The sequence below is a fragment of the Chlamydotis macqueenii genome, chromosome 13, assembly GCF_036417535.1.
Source record: "Chlamydotis macqueenii isolate bChlMac1 chromosome 13, bChlMac1.mat, whole genome shotgun sequence".
NCBI lineage: Eukaryota > Metazoa > Chordata > Aves > Otidiformes > Otididae > Chlamydotis > Chlamydotis macqueenii.
Window position 1 is genome coordinate 19,211,988 of NC_141568.1, and position 25,588 is coordinate 19,237,575.

The 25,588-nt window shown below is 37.3% G+C and overlaps 1 long non-coding RNA gene across 1 annotated transcript in view; it reads left to right on the top strand.

Annotated features, from left to right (window-relative positions):
* Positions 1-7,437: 7,437 nt before the first annotated feature.
* The window catches only part of LOC147599152 (uncharacterized), a 30,335-nt gene continuing 12,184 nt past the window's right edge, over positions 7,438-25,588 (top strand). The window contains exons 1-3 of the long non-coding RNA XR_015260062.1: positions 7,438-7,572; positions 8,689-8,807; positions 11,341-11,412. This is a non-coding gene — a long non-coding RNA (uncharacterized LOC147599152). The remainder of the gene's footprint in view (positions 7,573-8,688; positions 8,808-11,340; positions 11,413-25,588) is intronic.

A 25,588-nucleotide genomic window follows, 5' to 3' on the forward strand; every position in this document is an offset into this window, starting at 1 on the left:
ACTCTAACTGCATTTGAATTTAATTTGCCCCTTTCATCTCCTCTTTGTCTTCTCTATTTAAATTGCAAGTCTTTTGGAATGGGTTCTCCTAACACCATTGTCAAATGACCCTTAGTCTTTTCAGTAATAAACAAGATTTATAATAACATGAGTTTAAAGATAATCTGGACACACAAAAGCCCTAATTATGCAAGGGGGGTGGGCAGTTGGAAACCTTTTTTTTTTTTTAAAAAAAAAAAAAAAACCCTCAACCACTTAATTTCCATGCAAAACAAGAATAGCGTTTGTTTCAGATGTTAATCTTCAATTGTATGTGAGTTTTTAGGTTTGTTACTATATAGGAAGAAAGATAAGGATGTACAAACATTAATTGTGAACTTGTAATTTTTTCTCTGATACCTCTTGGCAATATGACATCAGTTCAGCTGAGAAGACACCCAAGACCCTGAGTAAAGGTAAATGCATTTTGTGGGGTAGCTAAAGAAATGGGACTTTAGATTCTTGGGACACATGTTGAGGAAGCTGCTAAACCACTGGACTTTTGGTAACCTTTGAAAACCTAACCAACACTTGTGTCGTATGAAAAGCCCACCAAAAAACCCCACTTTTGTTTGTCACGTGGATGACAATGCTCTATGGAATTTTGATCAAATCCACATCTCTCTTGTTGGCTTTCTACTGTATCTTACATTTTATGTAATACAAACCAAGACAGCTGTAAAGAACAGATGTGCCCTGTCCATCTTCGTAGATGGATGCCTTTAGCAGTGTTTGAATTCATCATTTGTGTTTTGCTGAGGGTTTTTTGTTTTGTTTTTTTTTTTTTTTAAGGTCACATTTGAGTTTTACTAGTGTTAATTCTGCATTAATGAAACTAGTAATTTTCTGCTGCTGTTCTGTAATACCCTACATTGTCTCTCTTTGCTTGAAATTTCATATCTGATGTTCTTAATGTTAAGGTCAATTTTATTGATCCTTTGGATCTGTTCTTTCATTGCATTATTACTAGACACATACAGAGAGGGTAACTAATCTTAATATCTTGTGTTCACAACTCTTTTTTAGCATGAAATCAGTAAATGACATTAATTATAATAATCTGTTAAATATACTTCACCTACATGTTAATTGTAGCAGACCATTCTCATTTATTTCTCTGGGTAGGCTATTAATTCAACCCAGATGGTACAGCTTTTTCAGACTGTAACACTCCGTGTTAACGGAATAAATCATGTTGCCAAGATACAGGAGCAAAAATGTTATCGCATCTGAATAGGTTTTAAAATGATATAAGCATGAAAGAAACTTACCTTTTAATCGGGGAAGAAGGCTTAGTTAGAGCAGGGTCAGTAACCCAGCCCTGCTTTGTAAGGCAGGAGGTATTACTTGCAAGTACAGGAATTTCTATTGTGTTCCAGAATATCAAACACTTTGCAAAAATACCTTTTTTTCTGTGCATAAATTAAGCCACCTAAAAGACATGATGCAAAATAATTGTCTCGTTTTATTTGAGAAAATATTAAGTGCGTACTGTTAAAAAGCTTTATGCTTTTCAGCAGAAGTAGGTAGAATGCCATGTTTACTGTTTGCAATCCCTGTTGAAAGGAATTGAACTACTGCACTAACTGTAAATAATATGTAAAAATTCTTCTCACCTGTAATTAAAATAGATTTATATCAGTTCCTTCCTCTTCCAACTTTCCCCGATTAGTGCGCTCAATATGTAGTCCTGTGCTGGCTATAAAGAGTAAGATTTTTACTTTGATGTGAAACACGTTTTAGGTGACACATTACTTCTTGAATACCTCATTTTTTAAATCAGTTTCCCATTCTACACATTCACACACGCCTCCACCATGTTCACTTGCACAGTATTTTGTTTTTTACTCTCATTGGGCATATTCTAGAGATACAAGCTGGATCGTATTTGGGTATTTCAAAGCTCACTATTTTGTCTAGATGAACGAATCGGGATAATGCTTTACAAAATAAGATTAATGTCATCTTTAGCTTCTTTTTTTTACCGTGTAGAATAAACATTTTTTGAATGATGGACATAGAGCTTTCCATAACAAAAATGTAGTTAACCTAGTTAGATCAAACATGCACTCTTTCTAAGTATAGCGAAGCAGACTGTTCTCACTTTCTTACTCTGTGATAAGAACTAAATGGAATAATAGCAGCTTTAAGTGTATTATCTGCTCATATCCAGAAAGAAAACTATGAACTTGAGAAAAACTGATACAAATGCAACAAAATTTTCTTGGTATCTAGGTGTATTTTCCAAAACACTCAACTAGCATGGTGGAGTAAAATATTGTGTTGGTTTTGTTCAGTGGCGGGGGGGGGTGTGGGCTATGGCGGCACTTTCTGTAGGAAACTGCTGGAAGTTGTTTCCCTTCTGTCCTGTGGACTCGGCCGGGCCTAGGGCGGACCCGCTGCTGGCCAAGGCCGAGCCAATTGGTAGCAGAAGGTTCCGTGATAATGCCTCTGCCATAATGTATTTAAGAAGGGGAAAACAGAAGGAAAAAAAAAAAAAAACAACAAAAAAAAAACCAAAACAAAAACAACAAAAAAAAAAAACCCCTCAAAAAACTATATGAAGAAGTGGGGGCAGAGAGGGCAGGTGTTGAGCCTTGTGGGCCTTGCAGGCCTCACCCTTTGGCCTCCCACGCAGCGGCCGACTGGGCCCGACTCAGCCCGGCCAGGAGAAGTGGAGGGGAGATGAGATGTGAAGAGAACCTGAGAGGGGTCTGCCTGCCTGTTGTGAGGAATTTCTGGTGAGAGGAACGGCTGGAGACACCAAGGTCAGCTCAGGAGGGGGAGGAGTAATGCTGCTCCTGGCCAGAATTCCCCTGCAGCCCGTGGAGGCCCACGGAGGAGCAGAGATCCCCCTGCAGCCCGTGGAGGACACCACCCTGGGGCAGGCAGAAGCCTAATGGAGGCTGTGACACGTGGAGGGTTTGTGCTGGGCCAGCCTGTTCCAGAGGGATGACCCACACTGGAGCATTTCACGAAGGACTGCAGCCCATGACAGGGACTCCATGGTGGAGCAGGGGAGGAATGTGAGGAGTTCTTGCCCAAGGAGGAAGCAGTGGTGTAAAACAACACGTGATGAACTGACCGTAACCCCCATTCCCTGCTCCTCCCCTGTGCCACTCAGGGGGGCAAGGATGTAAAGGTAATTGAACATAAACTTAAGCCTGGGAAGAGGAGAGGGGTGGGGGAAGTTATTTTGTTTTCTCATTATCGTGCTTTGGTTTTAATAATAAACAAAGAGTTTTCCCCAAGTCGAGTCTGTTTTGCTCATAACGGTAACTCTAAGGATCTCTCCCTGTCCTTATCTCAAACCTTGAGCCTTTTTTCTTATCTCTCCCTGTTCTCTTGGAGGGTGCAGGGTGTGAGAGAGACTGCATAGCTTGGTCCCAAGTGGAGCTAAACTATGACAAATAGAATGCTTTTGCAATCTTTCCAGAAGTATTTGCTGTAAGAGGTTATACCTTGGCATGAATTTTTATGGGGCAGTGAAGTACTAGCAATTATTACTTGAACCTTTTTAGGCAGTACTAGTTTCATGGTTCAGCAGCACCTTTGGGACACATGCTAGAGATACTGATTTCAACAGTCAAGAATAAGTAAGGTTAAAAAAAACCCCAACCCTGAAGTACTGCTGATTCTTTGATAATTTCAAATAGTCTAATTTGTGTATTTTGGAAACAAAAGAGTAAACTTTGGCTATGACTTGAGACACAGTTCTATGACTTATGCCCCTTTGCTGCTGTGAAAAACGGTCAATAGTTGATGTTTTGTGTTCTACAGCATGAATTTCTAGTCCAGACGCCATAATCAGCTACCATATTGCTTTACTTCTATTTTTTTCTAGTTTTAGGAAGGTGTACAGTTTAAACTCTGAATCATAGTTACCACCCATATAAAATGGGACTGTTTTCTAATTGCTGTTAAACATGCTGTTAATTGCTTTCTTCGTTGGGAGTCTAGACTCTGGCAGTTCATCTCTTGGAATTAATCTGTTTCATTAAGGGCAGGTAAAACTGTAAAAGTAATAAATAATCTTTGCCTCTCTGGCTGTCTGGACAACGTGGAGTGAAATCATTACAACATAGTGTTCCCTGAGTACATTTTGGTCCTGCAACCCCGCTATTTAAGCCACTGAGAGAAAAAATTGCTAAGTTGCCTGAGTGCCAGATTTGTAGAGCTACCGAAGGCACACTATGAACCCATAGCAGGAATTAGGATAACATGCAGTCCTCATGATCCCTCCCTTAAGCTTACTGGGCCACATTCTGCTTTTTCATGTACCACAGCAGTGGGAAAGACCTATGGGCTAAAAGTGGCCTGCTGAGTCCAGTGCTAGCCCTCGGTTTGAAAGAAATGTACCTGAAAAGAGAATTAAAAAAACACCAAACAGCAAAGCCAAAGTATAACCTAAAACATATGAATTACAACTAGGAAATGTTTCTAAACTAACTATCAATAAGAACTACACAAACACTACGTGGTTACGAGTAGCTTTTAGCTAGGGAATGTAAAATCTCAAATGGCACAGATAACGTCAGTCTGAATTACCGTTTTCAGAATGACACAGATGTTAGGATAAGGAAGCATAAATGGAAATTAAAGAGAAACAAATTCAGAACAGATGTCAGGAAGCATTTTTTTTCATGCAGAGAATCACAAACGTGTGGAATGGCCTACCAGGCAAGATTGGTAAGGCAAAGGCACAGGGGACGTTCAAGAAGTGATCAGATGGCATCATAGGGGAATTGAGCAGTAAAAAAGGAAATGAGCATGCATAAGGCAAATGGTTTTAATTTAATCCCAAACAGTGTCCGTGTTCTTACGTTATTAATACTTGCATATTTACCTTAGATAAACACACAGAATTCCTGCATTTAAAAAAAAATTGCACAAAATAGCCTCATTCTGAGTAGAAAATAAAGACAAATTTCTCATCTTTCCTGTAACACCTTTAAAAATTGCATATATAACAAACAATTTTTTGGGGTATGGTTTCTCTCTGTATTCTGTATTGGTCATCTGTAGATGTTAGCCATGCGGTCATAGGGGAGCTTATGAATAACTTTAGAATGCGTTTCTCAGGAATGGCATCTTGTTGATGTTGCCGCTTGTCTTTTTAGGATGCTTGCTCCCCTGAGCTCTATTTTCACACAAAATACAGGTGGAAGAGATGATGTACTTCATCTCTTGGGAAGAAGCAGATGTATAATGCTCCAAGCCCCAGTCCCACAACACTTATTCATGTAACTTTGTGTTTTGCCTGCTCTGTTAATTTTGGTGGGACTTTTCCTGTGTGTAGCTACACACACAGTTGTTTGCAGGATAGGGTTATGTGACTCTTGTAGGAGTCATGTTTTCTGGTATAGACGTTATATTTCAGTGTAGAGAACTTTGAGCCTCAAATGTGGAAAGCTACAGAAACTCGAGTTCCCAAAAGCCAGATCCAGCTTCTGAATGTGGCAATCAATATTTGCATCGTCACTCTTTGCTGGGCTGGGTCCAACGGCGAATAAAGGAAAGATCAAAATAGAAAGTGGCTCTGAGCCGTGTTTATGGACCTCTTCTGTTGCCTTACTGAGCACTTGAAAGTAGCTCTGGAAGTACCTGTAGTGGCATTGTTTGCAGCTTATAGCACAAGCAGAACAAGCTTTTTTAATTTTTGTTATTACTCTGACCATTTCTCTTCTGCTTCCCTGATGTGCTCACTGTCTTTTTTTTTTTTTCCCCACTCATTATGTAGCCACTGCATGAGGAGAACTCCTGAGAAGAGGGCTGTATAGGACACCAGTAGGAGTATTGGACATCTCAAGGAGTTGAAGCTAAATACTGATGAGGATTTATTCCTTTCATGCTAAATGCAAACTTGGTTTAGAAGTTTGTTTCCTGGATATAGAAGTTTGGCTCTTCTGCATAATAATACCATTAAAATTCAGTGTAACGTATTGTGGGGGTTTTTTTCCTCTCAACAGTGTTGCTACAATAGACTAAAAAACAAACCTGAACCTAGTAAATGATGAGGAAAAAATCAAGGGAAGTATTTTGTGGATTTCAGAGAACCATGTTCTCACTGTGTGTAAATCACCACAGCACTACTGAAAACAATGGCAATTGCAGTAAATAACATTCTGTGGCTTTCCTGCTGGCTAGGTGGTGTTTTACTGGCTGTTGTAACGCTATTGTTTGTGCTATCAGGATTTTAATTTTGCAGATGTAGAAACGTAATGGAATCCACCTGGTGGATAATTGAGTTTATGCCTTCCACTTTGTTAGCTTCTAGTCTCCTAAGTCCCTGACATGTAAATTAATCAATTAAACATTGATTTTATGTACCACTTCCCTTTAAACTGTTCATAGATAACATATGATCAGTATGTATTTAAAACTCCTAACGTTTAAACAAATCACCTCGTCATTTAGGTGCAGACACAGAAAACTAAACGATGCAGTTTTAACTTATCTGCTGTAGGCTGAAAATGCTGTCTAGGCTTATCTTTTTTTAATGTGCTTTTGACATAAAACCAGTTCACTAAGTCACATACTGAGGAATTCAATAGCAGAATGGGCTTAATGATTTACTGAAATAATATGTAAATCTCATAGTCACATACTGCGTGTAGATTAGGAACTCCCTAGAAGAAAAAAGAAGAGAGCTATAAGAAAACAAAGTGATAGTGCTGGGTTACTTTTGAACGTTTGGGAGTTTTAATCATAACCTCATGTTGATATTCCTGTTTCCATTGTGCTTGGCAGCAAGTCGCTGTTTTAAAATTGTGTTTCTATTTCACTGTCAATGTCTGAGACTGAAATACAATGATCCATAGCAACATTTTCTTAATTATACTACTATCAGTTAATTAACACTTGTACAATGCATACCAGGCATAGATTAGAAAGAGAATGAAGACATGTCCCATGTCAAGGAGAACAGGCTGGGATTTTACAAATGAAGAGGTCTAATGGAGTTCAGCATCACTTCCCTTTGACTTTCAATGAGAACGCGATACCTGCTTTCTCTAGCAGGCTTTGAAAACCTTGGCTATAGAGCCAGGGGGCCAGTCCTGCAGCTCTTTGCAGAATACTGAGTGTGGTGTGTAGTCTGGAAAGACTGCTCTGCACAGATTTGGTAGTGATTTTACAAAGCTGAACCATAAGTCTAGATACGTCTGAAATGAGCCAGACTTATTAACAGTACTGAATACAAGTGTCAACGTGCACCAGATTCTTTGATACATTTTTGTTGTATTATTAGGTGCAACAAACTTTTATGCGAGATCTTTACAAAGTCTTATGGAAGAATTTTTGTTTTTTAATAGTTGCACAAAAAAAACCCCCACCCTTATCCCTTATTGATTCTTTTTTCCTTCTACAGGTAAGAAGCAAAGTGACAACGTTAGAATCTGTAAGATAACACCTTGTTCAAGATGGAAGAAGTCAATTATTGTTGAGACTGTATGAACAATGGGCTAAACTTACCTGAGCTACGTCTTGCCAAAGACACATCCCAGGATGATTTCAAAGTACGTTTGAGAGATGGTATGTGTTATATACATGTGTTCAGTAATGTCTAGCTGGCATGTTAGAGGCAATCTCGCTTTTGTTTGTTTGAAAGTACCCTCAATTCTAAACCAGTTCTGTCTCTTTCCGTGATTTTGAACATGAAAGAATACATTCTTACACGAGTAGCAAGATCTTTTAAATAATGGAATATAATTCCATCAGCACTGTGTTCTCCTGTTATTTATTACTGTACTAAATTATCTACAACTGAAGACATGCAGTTTATAATGAGGTATCTAATGATTTATTTTTGAAAAAAATATTAGCTTTATTATTTATTAATTCTAGCAGTATTCCTCCGTGTATACTCCATAAATATTAACATATCTGATGCCTTGTAAAGATAGGATGAAAATAGGATTATGCCTGATGTATGGGGAAGATTTGACATCTCATTTTAATGTAGTTGATCTTCTATAGCTTCTAGTATCAAGAAGCTCAATTAATTAAGAACTTCTGTCAAAAAAAAAATTAAAATAGTCCTAGTGTAAGGATATTTGGAGATTTGCATTTGGACTAGAAACACTGTTTAGCCATGAACATTATCGGAGAGGTTGTGAAGTGGAAGAGTGCATTTTGTTCATTTGTGGAAGGCTAAATAAACTGTTGTATTGCTCAACAAATACCCATATAAAAATATTGAGAGGTATGTGAGGATATTGTGGTATGTCCTCACAGGACATCTCAAGTTGTTCTCCTAAAAGTAATATTTATGCTGGATATTATTTTAAGTAATATTAAAACAGTACCAGTAGCTACTTCTACTGTTAAAATTAAGCCAGATACCTCCTCTTGATGCTGTATGAATACAGCTGTTTTCTGAAACCTACAAAGACCATCTGGAATTTGAGGTTTATCAGATGATTGTTGTTCAAGGCTGGTTTATCTCAAAACGCCGAATCCTTTACGTTTGTGCTGACACGGTCTTTTGTGGAGTCTGATGTAGAGAAATTTCCTTTAAGCTTGTTATGTATTTGGTCTTAAGAACATGACAATCACTTTTTGTTTTGAAATACGTCATTAAATACAGTACTGTCTTTGTAAGTATTGTAAGGATAAATTTACAGATTGTTTCATTGTAATTTCTCTCAGGTTTTCTCTTCAGATGGGAAAATTCATCTATCACACAAACGTTTGTAAATACACCATATTAATGCTGAGATCATGAAGACTTAGAGAACTTGATGTTTATCTGTGTTTGCCAGTTGTAGGTAAGCTTGAAACACTCCAAGGGGCATTGTAGTGATTTAACAAATGCAACTTTAACATAGAATTAAACATGACATAAATAATTTATAATACAACTTGATCTTTGCTTTGAATCTTTGAACAAACATGCTGTTTTTCCAAATAGCTTGATACAGGTAAGCTAGCTAAACAGTCATGTTCTGTGGAGAAGAGAAGGCAGAGTTCCCAGTTACAGCTGGTTGACTGTGTGCAGGTGAAAAGTCCCAGCTGATAACTTGATAACAAGAGAGCAGTAGGAAAAAGGAGCGGTCTCATAGATCATCTTCAAAGATCCAGATGTAATTAAAGCCCATTATGTCATATATTCTGTAAGGCATTTCATTTCTTTATTTAGTTTTCTAGGAAATGTAAAGGGGCCAGTAGTACTTTGGTGAGCTCTGCTTTTTTAAAAAAATGTAATATACTGGTTCCAGATGTGTTTGAAGCCAGTGTGAAATTGGTGGATTCAAGAAGGCTTACTTAAAAATCTTAGAAGTAAACAGAATGACAAGTCTAAGGCACTTGCATTGCATTTGTAAAGATTTATGCCAGGATGTTTGGTGTTGATTGTGGCTTCTCTTATCAGATCTCTTCTATTTTCATTAGAGAACAGACTGTGGCTTTGGCTTCAGGCCAGTGTGTTTTGGCAGGATTGATATCGTATAAATGGTCTGGCCATCACACACATCTTCGTGTGTACAGCGTAGGAGAGGACTCTGACATTTGTATGCCATATTGGAAAAATTATGCTGAGTTTGCTTGCTACAATTGATATTAGCTCAACAAAGCTGAATGTATTCTTTGCATTTCAACACGTGGGATCAGGATCCAACTGATTCTATTTTCTTGTTGTTACCTCTAGATAATTACATTAGGAAAAAAAAATGGGTTTTATGACATAATATGAATGAGGCATTTAGCAATTCCTTAAAATTGTGGAATTACAAATAGTTTGGATTTGCTATGTATTTATTAATACAAAAGGGAAAAGAATTTAAGTAGCATACACACATACAGTGTACACAAACATATATTTATATATGGTCTATACAAGATGCTGCATAGTTTGGGTGATATTTGAAAGCATATCGCTCAAGTTGTGACACTGATCTTTGAAGGAATGCCGTGCTGGCTGCAATGGAATACCTCATTACGAATATGAGGCGGAATCCATACATGAAAATCAAGCAAAGAAACCTGTGTGTTTCCTAGGCGTTATTGAGATGCCGATGAGAATGCTGCATGTGTGTCTGGAATTGGAAATCATTTTCTGGATGCATTTATTCCACATCCTTGGTATAAAATACCTACAAATAAATTCTAGGGCTCTCCAAAGGCTTGTATGTATTTGCTACTGCTCACATGTTTCTGAAATCTATTGTCAGTCATTTGACAAAAACTCAGTGTCAAATAACCACCAGTTCACTAGCATTCCAGACTGTCACCTTCGTTTTACGTCTTTCCTGGGAGGAAAAGCATTCTTGCAGGTTTGTTCTGTGCTGGGCTTTTGTTTGTTTGTTTTTTTTTTCCCCTGGAGGCAGCAGACTACAAAATCTTTTTCTTGCTGAACATTAATTTCTTGAAGGCCTGTGGGATAAGGTTAAGGCTGCTGCAGCGGAGACTCAAAGCTAACCCTAAGCGGAGAAGTGCAGCGCTTCCTTTTGTGAAGTAAAATTAAAAATTGAAAGCTACTTTGGCCATGATGCAGCTTCCCATTGGCATTTATATTTGCTAGCAGAACTTCATCTCAGTGCAGCTTATGCCAGCCTGAAGAGCTTGATGCAAAGCTCCTTAGTCCTATAATTTTTATTTGTATAAACTTTGTGCTTTTTGGGTCAGGTCAGAATTATTTGTAGATGCTATGTCTGGTAGACATATGTTACCTCAGGAAAAAAAAACAAAACTGGTTTGTATAACAGTTTGGCACAAAAGATAGAGGAAAGCAGGGCAGAAATGAATTGCATTGAAGAGATGTGTTTCTCCTCAGATCAGAATAAAGAAAGGATTGGTTTAATCCATTTCAAAACTATGAAAGCTGTAACAAAGCATAATACAACACTGGAAGTATGCTATAGGTTATAGTAATGCGAATACAAGAATTCTGATATATGACATAACTAATACATCTGTATTTATCTTTTCTATATTTTATGAGACATTTATTTTTTTATAGTAATTTTGTAAAGTCTTTGTCAAATATTGTGGCTTTGATTCATTGTTCCTTGATTCTTGCATTGCATGCTAGAGCGATTTAGAAGTTGAGTGATTGAGTGCTCGTTCAGACTCTGAGATTTTGCCCAGGTACTCTTTCTCCAAACTGAAGGTTAAACTGTATGTGTTGTTTTAAGAGTGTGTTTTTAAGAGTGACAGGAAATGTGCAAGCAGGATCGTATTAATATATGAAATGCGTTAATTACTTTAAAATGCATTTTGCTTGTTCTTCAAATGGCATTACAGCCCTGCAATGATAAGTATCTCATTCCTCATTCTTGTTTTTTTTTTTTTTTTGCTATACAGCATTTTTTTGGACGTGAGAAACAAGAGACAAGTGTGATTATCTGGGCCTCAGAGAGAATTGTGGCAGGAAATGTAAGTATAATTTAAATATCCAGTAGATATTTGTTAACTGTGATACTGTTGAGCACAAAATAGGCTTGATTAATATGCATCTGTTTAGCCTTTTTAAGAATTGTATATCAAAGAATAAAGCATTCGCATTTTGTACAAAGTATGAGGCTGTAACCGTATCAATATCACTATAATTACACTTCTAATCTTTCCTCTGAGTATCTCAACTTTCCTTGGTGGCTGGCATGAAACTTTTTAAAGAGAGATTATTAATATCCATATTTGAGTTTGTGAGAACTTTTACCTGAACTTCTCTGTGTGCTATCTGATCGAAGAAATAATCTGAAAAAGAATGTTAGCTCTTTTCATATTTGAAATATAAGAGTGGAATGGGATAAAAAAAATAGCAATATACTGGGTGTATTTTGTGATCTCTAAGTTCAATTTGCCAGAAAATGGTAACGTTACGCAAGAAGGCAAATATCATGTCTAAATATGGACAGGGATAAATCTAGCCAAAAAAACCAGTCATGGATGCAGATGTCCCTGCTGAAGTTTTTGCACCTGGGCCATTTGGTTTCCAAAGTGACCTCCTGACTGGCCGCAATGGCTGCCTTCTCTTCAGGAGCCAAAAGAGGGAGAGGCTTAAGTGGGTCCATATGGCACACAACAATCGACAGTAAAGATGCGTTGCCAACTTGGTATTGCAACTACAGTTTGTATTTCAATGTGCTGTGGAATTGGTTCACTATTCACAGAAGAGCAAATACTGCCAGGAGCAGCTTAATCTATGAATTTATCTAATTATGTCCTAAAAGCACTGGAGAGCTGCAGTATGAATTCAGATGTTGCGAGATGAAGCCAAAGTCAATTTAACCTGAACTGTGCAAATTCCAATTGCATCCAGAATCAAGAAGTTGAGCTTCCCTTATCTATGGTGGCAAAAAAAAAAAATTAAAATGTTGTACTGTACTGCATCTTTTGGGTAGGATATAGCATCGGTTGACTTCCAGGAGTTAAAGAAAGATGACAAAAAAAAATATAAATAAGCTGTTGAACACGGTTATGTATGACCTGAGACAACTTTTTATTGTTTTTCCTTCCCACCTTGGACTTCACAATAGAATTTATTTCAGATGTAAAAAGAATAAAGGACCTTTGATATAATTGCCGTGAAGCTAGAAAATTAAATGATATTACTGTAAAGTCATTGTAATAGCTTAGACAATAATTTGGCTGTGTTTGAGTGCTAGAGCTCTGTTTGTTCAGTAGTTGTTCATTATGTAGTTTTATTGGTTATTTTTCCCTTTTATCATCTGTTGATAGAGGGTGCTTAACTATTTATGAGTCTCTCCAAGGGTGAAGTTTGCTATTTCCTAGCCAGAATTATCAGTGAGAGGAGCGTAATAGTATGGGTAGTGTGACAGCTGTGTGTACCTGTTCCATTGTGATATCTAGAAAAAGATTTATGTATGGGAGTCATTCTTTCCACCTGAAGACAGCTGCATAGTTTGGGTAGGACATTGCCTTGTGACGGTGGTGTTCTTGTTGACTAATGGTAGATACGAACCAAACACATACTTGCATTTGATAACCTAAGTAGACACCTGCCCCTGTGGTTCTACTTAAACCAAATCTCTTTAGAGTAAAAAAAAATAAAAGAGAAAAAAAAAAGAGGGATTTCTCTAGCTGGTTTATCTCTGGTCGTACTGGTTCTACTTAGAAATGCTGTGGCAGGATCTGAGGTATTACTGGAAAGTACAATATTGTATTATATTGAAAGAGTCCCTAAAAATACATAGCAGATGGTCTGAAGATATTTTTCCATCAGGTTTTATTTGGCTCGCAGTTGAGCCTAAAAGATGGCAGTAATTAAAAAAATCTCTAATTGGTGTAGCTGACTAAGGAGTATTCACTCAGTGGTTTGGTTTTGGTTTTTTTTTTTCTGATGTAGAAAACTATTCCCACCGCATTTTTCCAGAGAATGTGTCACTGCTATTTAGTTTGTGTGGCTCCTCTTTCTTTACCTGCCTGTGACTGCCATAAGCTTGCATTCCAATTTCTCATGTTGTCCCAAAGATATTTTGGCATTCGCTCTTTTCATCTTAACACAGAAAAATGTTACTTCCAAAGACTGGTACTTCCAAACGGTAAGTGCACATAGCCTTGCACAGTCAACCTTTCACAGAGCTGCTGCAAAGAACAGATTTTTTAATAATCTTATCACAAAGCCGTGCGGTTATGCAGATGCCATACTTACCAGGAATGGAAAACCTGGACTCACAGGGTTTTCACAAGTTCAATATCGTTCATCCTGCTATTAAATTCTCTCTGAAATGCTTCTATACCTACTGTGCTCTCCTAAGCACTCTTTAAAATCTTTAAAAATAAATAAATAAAAAGTCAAATAGCCTACAGTGCATAGAAGTAATCTCTGTAAAAACAGCAGTCAATCCAAACACACCAAACTGGTTTTAATATACAGCCAAGCCAGCAGACATCGCTGCACGTGCAAGAAGCTGAGTGCTTATACCAATCTTATTAAGATGAAGGCTTTTATGCCACAAGGCTATTCTTCTACAAAACAAAATATATTTTTTGAAAGGCCAGCTAAGTTACTGTAAGGAATTGCTTCAATCCAGAAAGAAACCCTATTGATTATATACATGTGATTAATAACATACAGTTTAGGAACCCACAGGGAAAAAAAACCATTAAACAATTACTGATTTTCATGTTTATAAATTTTATTTTATATAAAAATTTATATTCACAAGACTTCACTTTGAAAGAAACTTCCCATGATATTCTCATCTAGCCTTTAACCAGATGCATTTGTTCAAGTAATGAAAAGTATTACCTGCAGTCTAAAATTTACCAAGTGACTGATTCTAAAACCAGAGCTGAGGAAAATCTGAGGCAACTTCATCTTTCCTGTTCTGTCATTGCCATGATTCAGCTGTGAGAACTTCACAGCTTTGCAGAAAAATGCATCTTTCCAGTTGGCTCCACATAGTTTTGTACAGCTCCAGTAGCTAATTCGATTGTGTATCTGAAGTTTGTCTATCATGTATTGTTGAAACAAGACCAAGAGTCCTAAAACATCTCAGACTATACCTCTGTGTACACGCAGACTGTAGCTCTGTATACAACTTTGAGCATTAAAAAAAAAAAAATTCCAGTCTCTTGGCTAATTGCCGTGCCTTCATTATATGCAGTAGAATTTGATGTAAAGAAAGGTAGTTGCAGAAGAAAGCTAAGTGTTAAGAAAATATTTATTCACTTTTGCGTATTAGAAGAAAGAGATGGTGTTTAGAAGCCAAGGATTACAATTTTCCTGTGATAATTTTTCTCTCATCTTAAAATGTCAAATATAAGGTTATTTTATGACATTTTCTTTAGTAACTTCAAAATATCAATTTGCCAGAACTTATTAACCTTGAAATATGTTTGGTGTAGTAAAATGTATAGGCTACCATAATGTTATGCAAATTTTCATTGTGGTAAAGAATTTTAAAAGCCAATATTAAATGATTTCTTTGTTTTCAATTTGCTAAAATGACAGATCAGTGCCAATAAATGAGCAGTATTTATCAGATACTTGGGGACGTGTAAATTTGAAGGAAAGGCAGAGGCGTTGTAGTAATAGTATTTTAGCATGGGTAAACACAGCAATTGTAGATGCTCGCTTGATAAGTTCACTAATGGCATGCCTGGGCTGATGGCTTCTGACCACATATCCCTCCCGACAGTGGCCTGATGAGCGTTTAAAGTAGGCCTGGGGAGATTTTGTGTGGGATTCTGTGTATCTTGTACAACTTTTCCGTTCCCCTGCATGACCCTACTATTTGAACGGCCCTGATATAGCGTGCTGAACGGGGCACAGGAGGAAGCGTAGTCGGTGCTCTCTCCATACGCTGAGCAAATGAAGACTCTCAGAGGCCTTGGGAGAGCTGTCCCAGGGGATTGTGACCAAACTCAAGTGACAATGGGGAGAAAGGAACAAAGTGGGAACAAAGGGAAGTCTGTCAAAACGTTAGGTGAATTGGGAATGCTCTGTGCCACTTCCAGTGTTGAAATGGCTGATGTGGAGGTTTTAGGGCAGTTTTGTACTCCAGCACCTCATCAGGATTCTTTGTTTTGGAAGTATCTGTTGGTTGTCTGTGTTTAGAGATAGATTGTCTGTTTCTAAATGATAGTACACCTTTTGTTTCACAGCAGTCCGGGTTATGTAGGTGATGATTAAAAGGAAGCATCTGTTAGAGATTGTGAAGGCAAGTCTTTACCGTAAGAGCAGTACGCTAACACACGCACTGGGAGAGAGAACTGGCATGTGTGAGGGAAGTTAAGGTCTGAGTCTTGCTGACCCACGAACCTTTCAGATTGGGACTGGTTTGGAAATACCGTGGAAACCTGTACAGTCATAGAAGATAAAATTAAATGTGCTATTTGTTCTTAAAGTGCGGAAGTCCCTACCAAAGCCTGTCCACGCTGACTTGTAGTTCAGAAGTTTTAATAGCTTTATGTGCCTTTTAGTCTTCCTTCGATGAACGCTATAAAAATTTTGTTACTACATTTCTTTAACATGATTTGAAGAAATAAATAAACTGAACAGTCTCCCAGCATGTTCTATTGCAGTCTCAGTTCAACCATTTCGGCCACTGGTTTACGAGCTTTGTCCATTGTTGCTGTGGTAGTACCATACTGACCTTTCCTTGGCCCATCTGGTACGCTTTTCAAATGAAGGTTGCTGCTAACAATGCCCCAGTTCAAGCTGGTGCTGGAGTGCAATTTAGTCATTGTTCACCAATGATTAATCAAGAAGAGATTTCATAATGAAGTCAGCATTAAAATGTATGGGCATGTGGCAAATCCGATTGAATGGCAATATCTCAGAATATATAGCGTCATATTGTTGGGTGTCTTTTGTGGCTTTCACTCTCCTGGGGACCCGAGTATAGACTGTGATATGCTTGAAGCTCTGTTTATTTTACATTTTAAATGATTAGTGGAAGATTGAACTTTCATGCTAACTGAAAAATATAATGAAAATGCTAAATTCTGAGGTCCCTATCTATATATTATTAGCTTTTACATGATGTATTTGATTCTTTTGTTCTTGCTGACTCACAGTCCATAACCTTTCTTTTGTTAATGCATTTTTAATCCCCTGTTTGGTATCCCTAGACAAAAAGGCATTGTGATATAGTAGTGGAGGGAAGGAGAAGAAATAGCCTAGCCTAAAAAGAGAAAACAATGGAGAAGAACTAGTTTTAGATGCTTTCATTAAATATAAACACAATTAGGAATAGTCACTAGCCCGTGAGGAGATGAATTATATTAAAAATGTCCATAATTTTGGAATCACAGGAGGGAAGTTATAGCTAGAAGTAGTTTACGTTAGGTAAAAGAGCGCCTGTACACATGTGCACTGTGGCTTGTACCTGGTGCTGCTCTGCATTAAGGACCCAGGTCAAGCCCAGATTATTGCCAGATAAACTTGTGAATTCCAGGATGGAGGAAACAAACTGAACTTGTGGGTATGCAGATTTTATATACATCCTTGCCTTCTTCCATTCCAAGTGTCTAAAGGCTCTCTCTGGCTGGTCTCATGAAAAATTTTTTAACAGGGCTATTGATCAAGAAAATGGTGATGCAGAGTTTCCAAAGTAATAGGATCCCTGATAAACAACAGCAGCTGGCGTTTCGAAGAGACTACTCATTTTTAATCTCCAAAAAGGAAATGGCTTATAGTCATATAGATCTGATAATTCAGGCAAAGGATTCATGCAGGGGAAGGGGAAAGTAGTACTGAGAGAAATGAGAGAAGGAGATGATGCTATGCTGTATAAATAAGGGAAATATGGTACTGAGTACATAGTGAAGTGTTCCATTTCCATATACTTTGGGGAGTATTTGTGGGAGGTTATGTATAATGCTTTATCATTTAACAAAAAAGACCTGAGATCTTGCCACTCCATTGTCTTGAAGATGCAATTTATTTAATCATCATCAAAAGTCAGTTAAAGATAAAAACAGAAACCAGCTAGCGTGTTTCATCTTGAGTTTGAAACAACAATTAGAATTCTGACTTGAACAAATTAAAGAAAAAAAAAAAAAGGCAAAATCAAAAAAGTTCACTACAAGAGCTATTATTGTCATGGTCATCTGACTGCCACTGGAAAATCATCCTGCAACAGAACATGTCAAGGAAAATATACAAGAGGCTTGCGTTTTGCAGAATACTTGTCTTTTTGGCAAAACGTCGCTATCTCTGTAGTTTCTTACAAGTAAAATAAACACTGGTGATTGCAAATGCAATGAGTTATGAGTAGATGGATCTGCATTTGGGAAGAAAAAAAAAAAAGGAAATTGAAGTGATTTCTTCCCTTTCTGTTGTAGACAAGACCGTTATTAATAGACTGATGGGGGGACATAGTCCTTTTTTTTAGTTGCCTACTGGATGCATATCTAGACTTCAAAAAAACCAACCTAACATTAGCAATATCCTTTCCTGGTACCATTTTAAGGACTAAGTGGAGCTATTGTAACGTTACGGGTCTTCCTCTAAAACAGCATCTATTTTGACATATTTTTACTTAAGTAGGGCCAAGAGATTTAACTGTACCAGGGAAGGTCCAGGACACAATATATGCTATGTTTTTGGGTCTCCATTAGTTTTTTTTTTATATTACAACCATCTACTGATTTTCACTAAAATGTTCCTAAACCTATCACTGTAAGACATCTGAAAAACATGTAAATCATAAAGAAAAAATATATCTATCTCTCTCCATCCCTATGGTGCATAGATCCCAAATCCAATGCAATCTGAATTTAAGTTAACAATGTATCTTATTCCAAGAAATATTTTTTTACATTAAATCCTTCATGAAAGACTTAGGTTTTGGGTATGAGATCCCCGTCTTCTTTAATATGCAGTGAAAACCAGCATGTTTTATTCAACAAGTCAGATTAGTGAGTGTATTCAGACTATAAATTTGTACATTATGTACAGATAAAAAACATACAATGCTGAGAAACCGGCAAAGAAATTTCCAGTGAATTTTTTTGTTTGGGTTTATAAAAATAACTGTGGTGCATCAATTACTCTCTATTGCCATGGATACAAGTGATACTTTATTATATAACTGTACAGCTGTGCTCGCTTCTAATATGAAAAACAGACTTTTTCATCTTTCCATTTCATAGTTACTGAACTGAGATAATAACATCCTCTTTTACCTATGAATGTATTCAATTTCTTTACCATTCTCTAAAGTATTATTGATTAGAATTCCATTAAGGCCTTTATAATAAAATCTATATTAAATGCTTCTGTTCTACTACAAAGACGCTATGGATGCAGGGTCACTCTGTTCTACACTACATATGCAACAAAGGTATGTACCAGGAGAGTGCTATTCAGGTTAAAAAGTCAAGCATTCAAAAATTACAGGATATTCAAATTCAGGCTGTATTGTTCGTCTGTGTTATGGTGCAGTCTTCAATCAGGTAAGTATGTTTCTGATGCCTTGTTTATTTCAGGCTGTTCTAACAAGCAATAATTTTGAACAAAGCAAGTTTTATAATTCTGATATAATTCTGAAAAAATATAATTCTGATTGGTTTTTCTGTAGAAATTATCACTGTAGTGTGGAAACCGTTATGCATATGATGAAATGTTTCCTCATAACAGCCCTGGCTAGTAATATTCCCATTGTACAGCTAGGAATCTAGAACTTTGAGAGATCAATGTTGTGAGATCAGTGCTTTTGTGAATTGTAAAATTAGAGCCCCCCATGACCTGACTTTTCCTGTATTTGAACTGTTTGGAGCTTTGTTCTTGCCGACCTGCTCAGAGTGAGCTCATGCTGGGAACTCCTCTGGCGTTGAGGAGCATGCAGTTAGCATTATCCTCTGGGAAATTTGGTTTAGAGTTATCTCCTTATGCCTATGCATTCATCCTCACTACCATTCCGTCTTGGTCTCTAAGGTTATCAAAATCCCTGTTGTTTCTAATATGTGACTGTTGAAACTTTCGTACCTGCTCTGTTCCTCTCACCTGTGTGATAGATGTTGGCTGTGGCAGACTATGTACTGGCTGTAGCATCTCTTGACTTACGGTTGCCGTGGCAGAGGGGAGCAAAAGTTTGGGGAGTAGGGCCAAAAGGGCAAACAGAAATTGAAGCTGTGCCTGACTGTAGTTCGGAGAAAAGTAATGACAAAAAAGGACTTTCACATACTTATTACCAACATCATTAGTCTCAGGTTTGACATGTTTTTGTGCATTTTGTCTTATTACATAATCAGCATAGAAAGTGGAAGGGGAAAAGATATTTTTCTAATGATATAGAAAGGTAACTTTCTAATAGCAGAAAAGGCAAAAAACTCAATGGTCACATGCTGCTCACGTGCCAAAAAGTAAATGCTCCAACATGTTACATGAATTTAAACATTCGGGCATCTTCTGTATTTTAGGAAAATTAGAGAAACATAATACCAGTACTAGTTGAGGTGATGATCTGTAAATAAGTCTATTTCCTTGTTTTAGATTGCACAGAACAGATCACAGAAAGCCATACAAGTATGCAAATAGCAGCCATTAATACCTCTAGATAAATGTACTGTTAAATTGATTATCTCAGTATGACTGTAAGCCAGCTCTTTACAAATCCAGAGGTACGTAATGAATTTTGTCAATTTGAATGGTTTATTGCCTTATGTAGGCACCTCCTCCTTTTCTTAGGTGGCACTGCCACAAATGACATAATGAGAGAAAGAGAGACCTGGTTCAATGGCTCTGTTTATGCTTCCTCCCAAGCACAAGAGATTGTGTGGAAAGAGTGCTAACTGTGTGTGCATACGCGTGCAATATTCACACACAAACACACACGTGTGTGTACATGCTCGCGGCTGCAGCAGCCCCACTGGTGCAGTCAGTGTAGAACAGTAAAGGTGCTGCTCTAAGCTGCACTGAGGTGTGAACTGGCTCCAGTCCGGAAAAGGAGAAATAGAACAGTGGCATAAAACATCTTTTACCTCTTCCTTTTAAGCATCAGTACCAGAAATAGACATTTCTGTCTTAAGAGGATTTTTTTCCTGTAAAATTCTATTATCAGCTAGAGGCAAGTTGGGCTGTACAAGGCCTTATACAAGCCAGAGTTTAGAGCAGACTTTATTCGGAGGACATTGCAGCCAAGAATTTATATTGAAGGAATAATGGACCTTCGCAGGATGGGTTTTTTTGGTTATGACAAGTTACGTGGCTGGTTAGGATCTTCCTGGATGTCAATTTATGTCTTCATACATCATAAGAAATACTTACAAGCACTCTGGCTTCGTGTTAATGTGTCTCTTTTTCAACAGAGGTCAGTTGGAGATTTTAATTGCAGAATCTTGTTTTCGGTTGTTAATGGTTTTCCCTGAACTGCCAGTCCTTGGAGGAAGGAGGTACCTGAAGTGTTCTGCCCCAGGTTGTGCTGATGAGTGTTACTGCAGTCCCCTTACTGTTTATGGTGAGTCAGGAGACCTCTTCTCTTCATACCTCTGTTGGTGAGGGGTTGTACTGCATTTGGAAAGTTCTTACTTCCTTTTTTTTTCCTCATATAAATCTGTCTTGCCTGTTGTGTACCTAATTTAGGACCTGGTTTTCGTTTGAAGTGCCCAGCTCCCTGAACTGTAATTTAACAAAAGGTAAACTTGAATGTTCCTGAGATCCTTTAGATTTCAGAGTTTTCTTACTGTGAAGCTGACTTATGACAGTTGAAGATCGGTTGTCCCAATGCACTTGAAGGAACAAAAGCCATGAATAACTGTTCTTCAAATGTCCCTTTAGTAGGAAGGACCACAAACAAAAGCAAGGCTAAAGCTGAAGCCATGTTTTAAGGCACCTGTACTGGATCTGGGAGTTGTTTTAAGCATAGAACAGTTTGCTGCAATTAGAAACCAGCGTTATCACTTCAATTAGCCTTGGGCATCATCTGTCCTCTCCTATTCAGATCATGTATCAGCACCAGTACTTCGTTTTGTACTTACAAGGTAATGTACATCAAATCTGTTCCACTGTTTCATTTATCCATCTTAATGCTGATTTGACACACTAAAATGCACTTCATTTTACACAAAATAATTATTCCTGTATTAATTGTGCACTCATCTTTCCTTCAGTGCTCTTTGTTATCTGATTATGTTGAACACAAGTCTGTATTACTGACTCCCAATTCTGTTACATGCTAAACAGAGCCATTATGAATCCTGTTTATAATGGTGCCATTAAAAATGATATGCTGTCAAGAATATCTTATAATGATGGTAGAGAATGTGTGTTTTCAAAGATATTTAATGACTATATGGTTTTAAAACTGCAATGGAATACTTTTAATGGGTTCCAATATAATAAATCAATCATATCTTGCTTGACTTAGTTACGTTATATCCATGCTAACTGTGCTTTATGAAAAACTGCAGTTGGCTGTGGAATATACTTTTCCCCTCCCAGCACTGTTCAGGTTTAGATTTTATATAAGTATTTATCTGAAAGTTCATTTTCTGGAGGATGTTTTTTTCCCACTAGATTAGTTATGTGCTAAATAGGTAAAATACAAAACACTAATAATGTGCAATTTTAATTGTAAGTAATAAACAACATGAGAAAACCTATGAGCTTTCCTAAAAGGAGAACTTAACACGTTCCTAATAGATGAAGTACTGCCGGTAGTTATTGGTACTTCAGATGATCCCCAGTGCAACGGCCGTGCTGCAATTGCGTGGAACACAGGACAAGAACAAGGGAGAACCTCCACCTTTGCTGCAACCAGCAAAGTAACAGCGACTCTAGAGATAATCTGGGGAGGGAGAAACCTAGGTGCATCCATGACTGTGGAATTTAAAAGCACTGAAGACAAGATATCTGAGACTGCTGTTCCATCCCAGAGCTAATTCTGAAGGTTTCTGATCTAACTGATTCCTTTTGAAATTTGCATAATTACACAGAGTATGGCAGAAGATTTTTCTCTCCCCTAGTACTTCCAACCATTGATAGCTGAGAGTGTGGTCATCAGGCAACGGAGTATATGATAAAATATCACAGTTTTTATTATTGGACTGACTAGTGGAAGACTTAGTTTTCAAGGTCTCGCATTAGAATTATTTCCGTTTAGACACAAGATCTGATTCTTAGGTATTTAGGTGTGGTGCAAATGACCTACCAGAAGAAAACACACACAGCCGCTCTATCTGCTGTAGCCAGGCCTGGTGTTTTCATTGTCACTAGGGCTATTTTAGGGGAAAGGAGATGAATTAATTAAATGTCCCATATCTATTCCACCAACACTAGCATGGGGAGAATTATTTGAGAAACGAATTGGAGAATGGTATCTTATCAACAGCTGTCTGCTTCATGATGCATTGATAGGAAACCTTTCCCATATACATCATCAGTTGGAAGTAGTGTATGTTTATGATATTCCAGAGCTCAGTTCTGTAACGCACAATTCTGTACTGTCGGGGTATTTTTTTGTTCCTGAATGACAGTGACAGTATTGTTCTTCTCCCAGATATGCTCAGACTGCCAACATAATGTGATTATACGTTGTTCAGATAAGGCTAGCTTCTTCCTCAAGGCAAAAAGCAAAGAGAGCTCTAAGCAAGTAGTAAGAAAATAAAGAACCCTAAAACAAGTCTGAATATTCAGTACTTTAAAATGAAGAATACAAAATTGTTGCTCCTGGTATCTGCTGTTGTCTAGATTTCTTATGTATTTCATTCAAAAAACATTTAACCAGACTTTTTTTTTTTTTTCCTCCAAAGTTGTTTTCACATTCTGCAGTAGAATAAGTGACTTAATTATCGGAGCATGATTATGTCCCTGATGGAAAGAAAACAACTTTTAGAGCCACCAGCCTATAACTTTAGAAATTTTCTTGTAGCTTTTTTTTTTTTTTTTTTTAACGTAAACATGTTTCTGGAGCTCCCCCGAAGTGAACCTTTTTCTGTAGTGTTAGCTCTATAAATTTTCAAGGCGTATCAGAGTAGGCTATGATTTATCTTGGGGAGCCTAACTGAAATAATTCTTCCAAATTTTTAGTAGGACAATGCACTGAAGAGAGAAAAAAATTGAAATTTGCTGGCAAGAGGAAGATTTGGCCATATAGCCAAACAGGCAAGATAAAAATTAAGCAATGTGTACATATTTTCCATTTAATTAAGTAAGAGCAAACTAATGCTACTTTAATTCATGTTTCTAAGTTTTTTACTTTTATCTAAGGCTACCAAATCTCCATCTGAATTGAAGAATGATTTTTAGATCATAAGGTTCCTTTATAGTAATTTATCATACTGAAAACCAAATTAAAGCTTAAGAGAGTTTGAGAAAAGAAAGAATACTTTATTATTCTAGATTACTGTTTTAATATTAATGTAATTCTGTTGGGAATTTAAAAGAAAGTTGGGTAAAGGAGCGGCATCTCTATTATTATGGCCGTTCTTTCTGTCGGGGCTTCTGAGGCATGCTGTGTTCACCTGTCCTGCCCCAGATACACTTGTCCTCTTTCTCCTGGAGGTTACCATATGATTGCTTCTCCCAGAACAATTAATCATGTAATTGTTCTCAAACTCTCATTTGGAGTGAAGTGAGTTTATCAGAGATGTATTGGTCTAATTCATTTTTGACTGAACCAGAGTTAGGGATGAATATGTGAATTAATATTCTGGACCAGCTAAGAGGGTAGGAACCTTTTAAATTGGAACAGTGTGTGTGAACAGCTGCAGGTATTTATCACTTGATTGTCATCTATTTTTTTCCATTTACAGGCTGAGACACAGGTTGTTGACTGGAGTGTAATCTACCCAATTTCACTGTGGAAGTTGTGTTATGATTATACATGCCCCAGAAATGCACTGTAGTTAATGACAGTCATGCTCTCTGACCCCTATGGCTTTTTCTTGCTTTGTCTCAAAAAAAAAAAATCTAATTACAAAAACACATTAGATATAATGCAAAATAATAGATTAGAATCCAAATTAACATTAGGCTGTTAGCCTAAAGCTACTAATGCAGTGGCTGAACTTTGCAGAAGGATTTTAATAGAGCTTTGACTGCCTTTATCGTGGATCTCTTACATTAAATTTACATTAAACACATTATTAAGCAAAGCAATAATCCTGTGACATAATTCTGATTAATAATGTGAAGTATTGCACAATGAACTTGGAGGGAAAGTTCTTTCTTTTTGTTTTGATTATCATTTAAGGAGACAAATCAGGTTCATGTATTTCTGGCATTCTCCATTTAGCTACAACTTTGACCCTGACTTGGGATGCACAAATTATTTTGGTTGGTGTATTAAAAAAAACCCAAAACATTATCGAATCCTGCTATACTGGAAACGATATCTCAATAAGAATCTTAAATTTGTCAATTCTTGCTGAAATATTATATTCAGAATACAAACTGATATCATTTCTTCTTGGTGCATCTTCTACAATAGGAAGAGCCACCCATATGAAAGGCCAGATTTTCAATGTCCAGTACCTGAAAGCGTCCCTAAATGAGCCTTGAAAAGGATTTTAACACAGATAACAGATCTGTGGCAGACCTTTATTTGACAGCCTTTCATTCAAGATACACACAATATCCATTTGTAAGTGCAGCATTGCTCATTGGTCTTATGATAGGAACAACGGACTAATGTTTCTCGGTGTGGTAGGTTAGGATTGGAGATTTATGTTCTTTAATAGTAATAAATGGATATTGAAAATTAACTTAGCCTTATGTAACTGTAAGCAAAAGACCTCATGGTACAATAATTATTTTTTTAAAAAGTTTAGAGCTTAATGGATTTTAAAAGTGAGAAACACTGACTTGTGCAATAATAGTATGGTCGTTTGGTGCCTCCTAATAAGATACATGAACAGCCAGTAAACATTGTAGGAAACGCTCTGCTGAAAGGGAGAGCTCATCCGTTTCAACTGTGTGGGATTAAGATGACTCCCTGCAATTTGGACACTGTCACCTAGAGACAGATTTGTGGCTTAAACCACTTGTTTGATAGTAGCGGCCTAAGTCTTTCAAAGATGAAGCACGGCTGAGGTGGTTGGTTCTCCTGCAGATGTATGACAGGAAGCTGAGAACCCGCTTCTGCGCTGGGCTCCTGCAGCAGACAGCAGGAAGGATCTGCAGGACAGCTGAACCATT